The following is a 12149-nucleotide window of genomic DNA, read 5'->3' as shown; positions in this document are numbered from 1 at the left end:
TCACACAAGATACTTGAATGTTGTTGAAAAAGTAGTTGAGCTATTTGAAAGTAAATCTGATAAAAAACAATTGTGAATATAAATAGATACTTGTATTGTGTCCTCATATCATAACAACATACAATGTACCAAACATTAGTAACACCTTCCTAATATTGAGTTGCGCCCCCTTTGTCCTCAGAACAGACTCAATTCGTCAGGGCATGGACTCTGCATGGTGTTCGAATACCTTCCACATAAATGCTGGCTCATGTTGACACAAATTACTTGTTCTAAATTCGAGACAGGCACACATAAAAGTAAACTTTTTCCTGTACAGTACATGATTTTGTATACAGTGCATTTCAATCCAACCCAGACTTGCAGGGCAGTTCAGCTTCCTTGACCGTGCAGGGCTGACAATGTGGTCCATCAAGAGGTTTATGTCTGTCCACACTTAAACAAGTACAGTCAATCCAGGAAACTGTTGAGTGTGAAAAAACCCAGCAGCATTGCAGTTCTTAATTAACACATTCAAACTAGTGCGCCTGGCACCTACTACCATACCCCGTTCAAAAGCACTTACATCTTTTGTCATGCTCATTCACCCTCTGAAAGGCACACTTACACAATCCATGTCTCAATTGTCAAGGCTTAAAAATCCTTCTTTAACCTGTCTCCTCCCCTTCATATACACTGATTGAAGTGGATTTAACAAGTGACATCAATAAGGGATCATAGCTTTCACCTGGATTCACCTGGCCAGTCTATGTCATGGAAAGAGAAGGTGTTCCTCATGTTTTGTACACTCGGTGTACAACACATACACCACATTTGATTTCCAGTGTTGAGGGAGTTTAGATGCTCAGTGTCATCAAAGTCATCATGACCAGAATTGGGATTGACTGTACTTGTTTTAGTGTGTACAGACATAAACCTCTGGGTTGGATTGAAGTGCACTGTATACAAAATAATGTACTGTACAGGAAAAAGTATAATTTTTTGTGTGCCTGTCACGAATTTAGAACAAGTAATTTGTGTCTATTTCACAATAATCTGTGATAGTAGAGTCCCACAGCGGTCAAATGGAAATGGTTTCAATTGTTTTTCCACCATTCATTTTTCCCATAGGTGATTTATAAACACTTAAAATAAAGTCTGTGTTTTGTGTAGGCTTACCCTGGTGTTGGTGTCTGAAGACCAGCACAATCCTCCAGCACAATTGCCAACACTGAACAGCCCTGGATTACACCTTTGTGATATCATATAATAACTGTTTCACTGGTTACACAGTGGGTGCAGTGAGTAACACAATGGTGCAGTGAGTAACACAATGGTGCAGTGAGTAACACAATGGTGCAGTGAGTAACACAATGGTGCAGTGAGCAACATCATGGTGTAGTGAGTAACACAATGGTGCAGTGAGTAACACAATGGTGCAGTGAGTAACATCATGGTGCAGTAACACAATGATGCAGTGAGTAGCATCATGGTGCAGTAACACAATGTGCATTAAGTAACATCATGGTGCAGTAACACAATGATGCAGTGAGTAGCATCATGGTGCAGTAACACAATGTGCATTAAGTAACATCATGGTGCAGTAACACAATGGTGCAGCGAGTAACAACATGGTGCAGTGAGTAACACCATGGTGCAGTAATACAATGGTGCAGCGAGTAACATCATGGTGCAGTAACACAATGGTGCAGTGAGTAACATCATGGTGCAGCGAGTAACACCATGTTGCAGTGAGTAACATCATGGTGCAGTGAGTAACATCATGGTGCAGTGAGTAACATCATGGTGCAGTGAGTAACATCATGGTGCAGTAACACAATGGTGCATTCAGTAACATCATGGTGCAGTAACACAATGGTGCAGCGAGTAACATCATGGTACAGTAACACAATGGTGCAGTGAGTAACATCATGGTGCAGCGAGTAACATCATGGTGCAGTAAAACAATGCTGCAGCGAGTGACATCATGGTGCAGTAACACCATGGTGCAGTGAGTAACACCATGGTGCAGTGAGTAACATCATGGTGCAGTAACACAATGCTGCAGCGAGTGACATCATGGTGCAGCGAGTAACACCATGTTGCAGTGAGTAACATCATGGTGCAGCGAGTAACATCATGGTGCAGTGAGTAACATCATGGTGCAGTAACACAATGGTGCATTCAGTAACATCATGGTGCAGTAACACAATGGTGCAGCGAGTAACATCATGGTACAGTAACACAATGGTGCAGTGAGTAACATCATGGTGCAGCGAGTAACACCATGTTGCAGTGAGTAACATCATGGTGCAGTAACACAATGGTGCAGTGAGTAACACAATGGTGCAGTGAGTAACATCATGCTGCAGTAAGACAATGGGGCATTAGGTAACATCATGGTGCAGTAACACAATGGTGCAGCGTGTAACATCATTGTCAGGATTTGGCCAGGGTTGTTCCAGTTGTTTGTCAGTAGATTTCCCCATTGTGCTTTTTGTCCCTGTGTTTTTCCCTTGACCCTCATTATTGTTTGCACCTGTGTCTCGTTTCCCCTGATTGTATTTAAACCCTTTGTTTCCCTCAGTTCTGTGCTCTGTGTTTGTATGTTAGCACCCTGCCCTAGTGTTCTGTGTGCTCTTGTCGATTCCGGGTAACGTTCTTGTGGTATTCTGTTTTTTTGTTTTAGTTTAGTTTTGGTGAGTTTCTTTTTAGATCTTTTTGTGTTTTTCCTTCCACCTTTTGGATTTGCCATTTTTTATTTTTAGGATTTTTTCTTCATTAAATACACCGTCTTAAGTACTGCTGTGTCTGCCTCATCTTCTGGGTTCTGCTGTCTATTCGTGGCTCAGTTGGTTAAGTGACTGTTTCTCACTCCGGAGACCCAGGTTCGAAACCGGGTCCTGACAGAAACACAGAGCCAAAAATGAACCCAGAGGCAGCCAGTTCCCAGGACCTTTTGCCACGCTGTCCCACCACCAGGAGACTGTCCAACGCCACGAAGCCGCCCTGGTTCAGCAAGAGGCCTTAATGGCAAGACATTCTCATCTTCTGTCGGAGATGCTGACTTCCATTAAGCAAATGTCTGATCGACTTACCCCGGCAACAGTTCCCGTCCCAGTACCTCAAGTTCACGTACCCATGGCAGTTAACCCCCTGGCTGAACCTCGTCTTCCACCTCCCCAACGGTTCTCAGGTGATCCAAGTGCTTGTAAAGGCTTTCTCACTCAATGTTCTCTCTCCTTTGAGCTGCAACCCTCGTCGTTTCCCACCGACCGGTCTAAGATCGCATATATCATCACCCTGCTGTCGGAAAAAGCCCTGGCCTGGGCTACTGCTGTGTGGGATGCCCATAGTTCCTGCTGTGCCAGCTACTCTGCCTTTGCTGAGGAATTCAAACGAGTGTTTCAAGGCCCAAGCAGTGGTTCTGACTCAGCCAAACAGCTCCTGACTCTCCATCAAGGTTGGCGCAGCGTGACGGACTATGCCATCCAGTTCCGCACGGTAGCAGCAGCGAGTGGCTGGAACAACGAGGCGCTCACGGTGTGCTTTCTGAAAGGCCTTTCCGACACTATCCAAGATGAACTGGCCACTCGGGAACCACCGGACAATCTCGAGTCCCTGATCAAGTTGGCCTCACGCATTGACCAGCGTCTGAGAGAGAGAGAACTCAACCGTAGACCTCTAGCCCCTATCAGTCCCAGCTCCGAGTCCCCACCTTTATCATCACTGGCTCCACCGGAACCCATGCAGATTGGACGCATCTCCCAGGCTGAGAGAGACCGCCGGATGAGGGAGCGACGCTGTCTATATTGCGGCAAACCGGGCCATTTCCGTTCCACGTGTCCCGGGCTCCAGGGAAACGCTCTGTCCCGTACAGACCGGGGGAACTGTAACGGGAAACATAACCTCCTCCCATCCGTCCAACTCCCGTCTGCTCATTCCAGTCACCCTCTCCTGGGACAACCACAAGCTTCACCTTCAAGCCTTGGTAGACTCTGGAGCCGCAGGTAACTTCATGGATGGTGTCTGGGCGAAGGAGAATGGCGTTCCCTCTGAACCTCTAAGTGACCCCATGAGGGTTACTACATTGGATGGAAGCCCTTTGGGATCTGGACTTGTCACTCATGTCACTACCTCCTTGAGACTTTCAGTTTCACAACACCAGGAATTGATGAACTTTCATTTGATCTCCTGTTCCGAGTTCCCTCTCGTCCTTGGATACCCCTGGCTTCACAGCCATAACCCTCACATCGACTGGTCTGTGGGCACTATCAAGCAGTGGGGTCCTACGTGCCAAGCTACTTGTATTTTCCAGAATTCCCCGAGTTCTACTTCCGAGTCTTTAGAATCCATCGACCTGACCCGAGTTCCCGAGTGTTACCATGACCTCAAACTGGTGTTTAGCAAACAGAGGGCCACCATGCTACCACCCCATAGATCTTACGATTGCCCCATCGACCTGTTTCCGGGCACTTGCCCCCCCAGGGGTAGAGATCTTTTCCCTATCTCCACCCGAACGAGCTGCTATGGATACCTACATCAAGGACTCTCTGGAAGCAGGCCTCATGCGTCCATCCACCTCCCCGGCGGGAGCAGGGTTTTTCTTTGTGGCCAAGAAAGACGGTGGGTTACGTCCTTGCATCGACTACCGGGGACTCAATGACATAACCGTCCGTAACCGTTACCCGCTACCCCTTATGGCCACAGCCTTCGAGCTGCTCCAGGAAGCAGTTGTTTTCACTAAGCTTGACCTGCGGAACGCATACCATCTTGTGCGGATCAGACCTGGTGACGAGTGGAAGACCGCTTTCAACACGCCTACTGGTCACTATGAATACTTGGTGATGCCCTTCGGCCTGACCAACGCCCCAGCGGTGTTCCAAGCGCTCATAAACGATGTGCTTAGGGATATGCTTAACATATTTGTGTTCGTTTACTTGGATGACATCCTCATCTTTTCGAGCTCCCTTCAAGAACACACTAAGCATGTCAGACAAGTACTCAAACGCCTCCTGGACAGCCATCTGTACGTTAAGCCGGAAAATGTGAATTCCATTCATCCCGAGTACAATTCCTGGGATTTGTAGTGGAACCCGGTCGAATCCAAATGGACCCTAGGAAGGTAGGGGCGGTAGCAGATTGGCCCACCCCCAAATCCGTTAAGGATGTTCAGCGTTTCCTGGGCTTCACAAACTTTTACCGCAAGTTCATCAAGAACTTCAGTTTGGTGGCAGCTCCTCTCAGCTTTAACCAAAGGTGGCAATGCAAGGTTTTTTGGGGAAGAGAAGCTGAGACGGCCTTCCAAGGACTCAAGCAGCGCATCCTCTCTGCTCCCATCCTGATACTACCGACTACGGATGAACCATTTGTGGTGGAGGTAGACGCATCAGAGGTTGGTGTCGGAGCTGTCCTGTCTCAGAGGGGTGAAGACAAGAAGCTTCATCCGTGCGCTTTCTTCTCACACCGGCTTACCCCGACTGAGAGGAACTACGATGTGGGGATCGTGAACTCCTAGCGGTTAAGATGGCATTGAAGGAATGGAGACACTGGCTCGAGGGGGCTTCTCACCCGTTTCAAGTGCTTACGGACCACAAAAATCTGGAGTATATCCAGCAGGCGAAGCGATTGAACTCTAGACAAGCTAGATGGTCTCTTTTCTTCAATCGATTCCAGTTTATCCTCACCTATCGGCCCGGGTCGAAGAATCTCAAACCGGATGCCCTGTCCCGAGTCTACGCTCCTGCCATTCGAGATGACACGGACATGCCTGTCCTTCCTGCTGCTAAGATTGTGGCTCCGATCTCGTGGCAAGTTGAGGATACCGTGAGACGTGCTCAAGCTAGCGAACCGGACCCTAAAGGAGGCCCTGCCAATCGGTTGTTTGTCCCCAAGGCAGTGAGGACTCAGGTCCTTCTGTGGGGGCACTCCTCTCGCCTCACCGGTCATCCGGGCGTAGGTCGCACCTTGGAGTTCATCCAGCGTAAGTTCTGGTGGCCTACCATAAGAGAAGACGTTGCCACTTTCGTCAATGCCTGCCCCGTGTGCTGCCAGGGCAAATCTTCTCACCTCCGCCCTCAAGGACTCCTTCACCCTTTACCTGTTCCCCACAGACCCTGGTCCCATATCTCATTGGACTTTATTACTGGACTTCCTCCATCCCATGGCAATACTACTATCCTAGTCATAATCGACAGGTTTTCAAAGGCGGCCAGGTTCGTCCCTCTGACTAAGTTACCTTCTGCCAAGGAAACGGCTGAGTTGGTAATTAATCATGTGTTCCGAGTCTTCGGCATTCCTCAAGATGTGGTTTCTGACAGAGGTCCCCAGTTCGCCTCAAGGTTTTGGAAGGCCTTCTGCCAACTCATGGGGGCTTCTGCCAGTCTATCTTCAGGGTACCATCCGGAGTCCAACGGCCAAACAGAGAGGATGAATCAAGAGCTGGAAACCACCCTCCGATGTATGACTCGTGACAACCCGTCCACATGGTCATCCTTTATTGTTTGGGCCGAATACGCGCACAACACCTTGCGCTCCTCCTCCACTGGTATGTCCCCGCACGAGTGTCAGTTTGGCTATGCTCCTCCATTGTTCCCGGACCAGGAGGCAGAAGTCAGTGTGCCTTCAGCCTTGAGATTCGTCAGACGCTGTCGGCTTATGTGGAGGAAGACCCGTCTTAATCTGATGCGTTCCTCACAGAGGTATCAACAACAAGCCAACAGACGTCGCCGTCCCGGGCCTACCCTGCGCCCCGGCCAGAGAGTCTGGCTCTCCACAAGAGACTTACCTCTACGGGTGGAGTCTCGCAAGCTGTCCCAAAAATACATCGGTCCCTTCAAGGTTGCCAGGAGAGTTAACCCAGTTTCTTATCGCCTACACTTACCCAGATCCCTTAAGATTAATCCCACATTTCATGTGTCTTTGTTAAAACCTGTTGTTTTTTCTCCCCTTGTCCCGGCAGACAGACCTCCCCCTCCGCCTCGTGTCATTGGAGGCCAGCCGGCTTATACCGTCCACCGGATACTGGATTCCCGCCGGGTGCAGCGGTCCTGGCAGTATCTGGTGGACTGGGAAGGCTACGGTCCTGAGGAGCGCTCCTGGGTTCCTGCCAAAGACATCCTGGACCCTGACCTCATTCGTCAGTTCAGGGTCCTCCACCCTGAGAGAGCTGGTAGGAACGTCAGGAGCCGTTCCTAGGGGGATTCTGTCAGGATTTGGCCAGGGTTGTTCCAGTTGTTTGTCAGTAGATGTCCCCATTGTGCTTTTTGTCCCTGTGTTTTTCCCTTGACCCTCATTATTGTTTGCACCTGTGTCTCGTTTCCCCTGATTGTATTTAAACCCTTTGTTTCCCTCAGTTCTGTGCTCTGTGTTTGTATGTTAGCACCCTGCCCTAGTGTTCTGTGTGCTCTTGTCGATTCCGGGTAACGTTCTTGTGGTATTCTGTTTTTTTGTTTTAGTTTAGTTTTGGTGAGTTTCTTTTTAGATCTTTTTGTGTTTTTCCTTCCACCTTTTGGATTTGCCATTTTTTATTTTTAGGATTTTTTCTTCATTAAATACACCGTCTTAAGTACTGCTGTGTCTGCCTCATCTTCTGGGTTCTGCTGTCTATTCGTGGCTCAGTTGGTTAAGTGACTGTTTCTCACTCCGGAGACCCAGGTTCGAAACCGGGTCCTGACAATCATGGTGCAGTAACAGAATGGTGCATTAAGTAACATCATGGTGTAGTAACACAATGGTGCATTAAGTAACATCATGGTGCAGTAACACAATGGTACATTAAGTAACATCATGGTGTAGTAACACAATGGTGCATTAAGTAACATCATGGTGCAGTAGCACAATGGTACAGTGAGTAACATCATGGTGCAGCGAGTAACAACATGTTGCAGTGAGTAACATCATGGTGGAAGTAACACAATGGTGCGACGAGGAAAATCATGGTGCAGTAACACAATGGTGTATTAAGTAACATCATGGTGCAGTAACACAATGGTGCAGCGAGTAACATCCTGGTGCAGTGAGGAACATCATGGTGCAGTGAGTAACATCATGGTTCAGCGAGTAACATCATGGTGCAGTGAGTTACATCATGGTGCAGTGAGTAACACCATGGTGTAGTAACACAATGGTGCATTAAGTAACATCATGGTGTAGTGAGTAACATCATGGTGCAGTAACACAATGGTGCAGTGAGTAACACCATGTTTCAGTGAGTAACATCATGGTGCAGCAAGGAGCACCATTGTGCAGCGAGTCACACTATGGTGCAGCGGGTTACACTATGGTGCAGTGAGTAACACCATTTTGCAGTGAGTAACATCATGGTGCAGCAAGGACCACCATGGTGCAGCGAGATACACTATGGTGCAGTGAGTAACATCATGGTGCAGTGAGTAACACCATGGTGCAGCGAGTTACACTATGGTGCAGTGAGTAACACCATGCTGCAGTGAGTAACATCATCGTGCAGCAAGGACCACCATGGTGCAGAGAGTTACACTATGGTGCAGTGAGTAACATCATGGTGCAGTGAGTAACATCATGGTGCAGTAACACAATGGTGCAGCGAATGACACCATGTTGCAGTGAGTAACATCATGGTGCAGCAAGGACCACCATGGTGCAGCGAGTTACACTATGGTGCAGTGAGTAACATCATGTTGCAGTGAGTAACAGCATGGTGCAGCGAGTTACACTATGGTTTATTGAGTAACACCATGTTGCAGTGTGTAACATCATGGTGCAGCAAGGACCGCCATGGTGCAGCGAGTTACACTATGGTGCAGTGAGTAACATCATGTTGAAGTGAGTAACATCATGGTGCAGGAAGGACCACCATGGTGCAGCGAGTTACACTATGGTGCAGCGAGTTACACCATGGTGCAGCGAGTTACACTATGGTGCAGCGAGTTACACTATGGTGCAGCGAGTTACACCATGGTGCAGCGGGTTACACCATGGTGCAGCGAGTTACACTATGGTGCAGCGAGTTACACTATGGTGCAGCGAGTTACACTATGGTGCAGTGAGTTACACCATGGTGCAGCGAGTTACACCATGGTGCAGCGAGTTACACCATGGTGCAGCGAGTTACACCATGGTGCAGCGAGTTACACCATGGTGCAGCGAGTTACACTATGGTGCAGCGAGTTACACTATGGTGCAGCGAGTTACACCATGGTGCAGCGAGTTACACCATGGTGCAGCGAGTTACACCATGGTGCAGCGAGTTACACCATGGTGCAGCGAGTTACACCATGGTGCAGTGAGTTACACTATGGTGCAGCGAGTTACACTATGTTGCAGCGAGTTACACTATGGTGCAGCGAGTTACACTATGGTGCAGCGAGTTACACTATGGTGCAGCGAGTTACACTATGGTGCAGGGAGTTACACCATGGTGCAGTGAGTTACACCATGGTGCAGCGAGTTACACTATGGTGCAGCGAGTTACACTATGGTGCGGCGAGTTACACTATGGTGCAGCGAGTTACACCATGGTGCAGCGAGTTACACTATGGTGCAGCGAGTTACACTATGGTGCAGTGAGTTACACCATGGTGCAGTGAGTTACACTATGGTGCAGCGAGTTACACTATGGTGCAGCGAGTTACACTATGGTGCAGCGAGTTACACTTTGGTGCAGTGAGTAACATCATGGTGCAGCGAGTTACACTATGGTGCAGCGAGTTACACTATGGTGCAGCGAGTTACACCATGGTGCAGCGAGTTACACTATGTAAGGGGTACATTCGGCCCTCCATTTCACCCGTCTCCTCGAGTTTCTTTTTTGTGAGGAAAAAGGAGGGAGGCTTGCGTCCGTGTATTGATTATAGAGGTCTAAACGCCATCACAATGGGGTATAGTTACCCGCTGCCTCTCATCGCTACGGCGGTGGAATCGTTCCACGGAGCGCAGTTCTTCACAAAACTGGATCTCAGGAGCGCGTATAATCTGGTGCGTATTCGGAAGGGAGACAAGTGGAAAACCGCATTTAGTACCACATCAGGCCACTATGAGTACCTCGTCATGCCGTATGGGTTAAAGAATGCTCCAGCCGTTTTTCAATTCTTTGTAGACGAGATTCTCAGGGACCTGTGCGGGCAGGGAGTGGTTGTTTATATCGATGACATTCTCATCTACTCGGCCACTCACACCGCGCATGTGTCTCTGGTGCGCAAGGTGCTTGGTAGACTGCTGCAGCATGACCTATACGTCAAGGCTGAGAAATGCGTGTTCTCTAAACGAGCCGTCTCCTTTCTCTAAACGAGCCGTCTCCATCTCCACCTCAGGGGTGGAGATGGAGGGTGACCACAGTAAGGCCGTGCGTAATTGGCCGACTCCGACCACGGTAAAAGTGGTGCAGCGGTTTTTGGGTTTTGCCAACTACTACCGTAGGTTTATCTGGGGTTTTGGCCAGATAGCGGCTCCCATCACCTCACTGCTGAAGGGGGGCCCGGTGCGGTTGCAGTGGTCAGCAGAGGCGGACGGAGCATTCAACAAGTTGAAGGCGCTGTTCACTGATGCGCCCGTGTTGGCGCATCCGGACCCCTCTCTAGCATTCATAGTGGAGGTGGACGTGTCCGAGGCTGGGGTGGGTGCCGTGCTATCACAGCACTCGGGTACGCCACCAAAACTCCGCCCCTGCGCTTTCTTCTCAAGGAAGCTCAGCCCAGCGGAGCATAACTATGATGTGGAGGACGGGGAGTTGCTAGCGGTGGTTAGAGCTCTGAAGGTGTGGAGACACTGGCTTGAGGGGGATAAGCACCCCTTTCTCATCTGGACCGACCACCAGAATCTGGAGTACATTCGGGCAGCTAGGAGACTTAACCCACGTCAGGCAAGGTGGGCTATATTCTTCACCCGGTTCCGGTTTACTTTGTCTTATAGACCGGGCTCCCAGAACGTAAAGGCTGACGCACTGTCCCGCCTCTACGACACGGAGGAGGGGTCCACCGAACCTACTCCCATCCTTCGCGCCTCAAAGCTGGTAGCACCAGTGGTATGGGAGGTGGACTCGGACATCAAGCGGGCGTTACGGGCTGAACCCGCGCCTCCTCAGTGTCCAGCGGGGCGAAGGTACGTGCCGCTTGGTGTTCGGGACAAACTGATTCGGTGGGCTCACGTCCTACCCTCCTCGGGTCACCCTGGGGTGACGAGGACAGTGGGGAGCCTTCAGGGGAGGTATTGGTGGCCTACGTTGGCTAAGGACGTTAAGGGTTATGTCTCCTCCTGTTCAGTGTGCGCTCAGAGTAAGGCTCCTAGGCACCTTACTAGAGGGAAGTTACAACCCCTCCCCGTTCCACAGCGGCCATGGTCACATCTGTCCATAGATTTCCTGACCGATCTTCCGCCGTCTCAGGGGAACACCACGATTCTATTGATTGTGGATCGGTTCTCTAAGTCCTGCCGTCTCCTCCCATTGCCAGGTATCCCTACAGCCCTACAGACTGCGTAGGCGTTATTCACCCATGTCTTTCGGCACTACGGGGTGCCGGAGGACATCGTTTCTGATCGGGGCCCCCAATTCATGTCTCGGGTATGGAGAGCGTTCATGGAACGCTTGGGGGTCTCTGTCAGCCTGACCTCCGGTTATCACCCCGAGAGTAATGGGCAGGTGGAGAGAGTGAACCAGGAGGTGGGTAGGTTTCTGCGGTCGTATTGCCAGGATCGGCCAGGGGAGTGGGCACGGTACATTCCCTGGGCTGAAATGGCTCAGACCTCACTACGCCACACCTCTACTAACGTGTCCCCTTTTCAGTGTGTGTTGGGGTACCAGCCGGTCCTGGCACCATAGCATCTGACCCAGACCGAGGCTCCTGCGGTGGAGGAATGGGTACAGCGCTCCAAGGAGACCTGGAGGGCCGTCCAGGAATCTCTACGACAAGCGAGTGGACGGCAGAAGAGGAGTGCTGACAGCCACCGCAGTGAGGCCCCGTGTTTGTACCGGGGGACAGGGTCTGGCTCTCGACCCGAAACCTACCTCTCCGCTTTCCCTGCCGGAAGCTGGGTCCGCAGTGTGTAGGGCCCTTTAAAGTCCTGAGGAGAATAAACGAGGTGTGTTATCGATTACAACTCCCTTCCTATTATCGTATTAACCCCTCGTTTCATGTGTCTCTCCTCAGGCCGGTGGTAGCTGGTCCCCTGCAGGACAGTGAGGTGCCGGAGGT

The sequence above is a fragment of the Oncorhynchus masou genome, chromosome 24 (genome assembly GCF_036934945.1).
Source record: "Oncorhynchus masou masou isolate Uvic2021 chromosome 24, UVic_Omas_1.1, whole genome shotgun sequence".
NCBI lineage: Eukaryota > Metazoa > Chordata > Actinopteri > Salmoniformes > Salmonidae > Oncorhynchus > Oncorhynchus masou.
The sequence above is the reverse complement of the archived record's forward strand: the minus strand, read 5'-3'. Positions refer to the sequence as shown.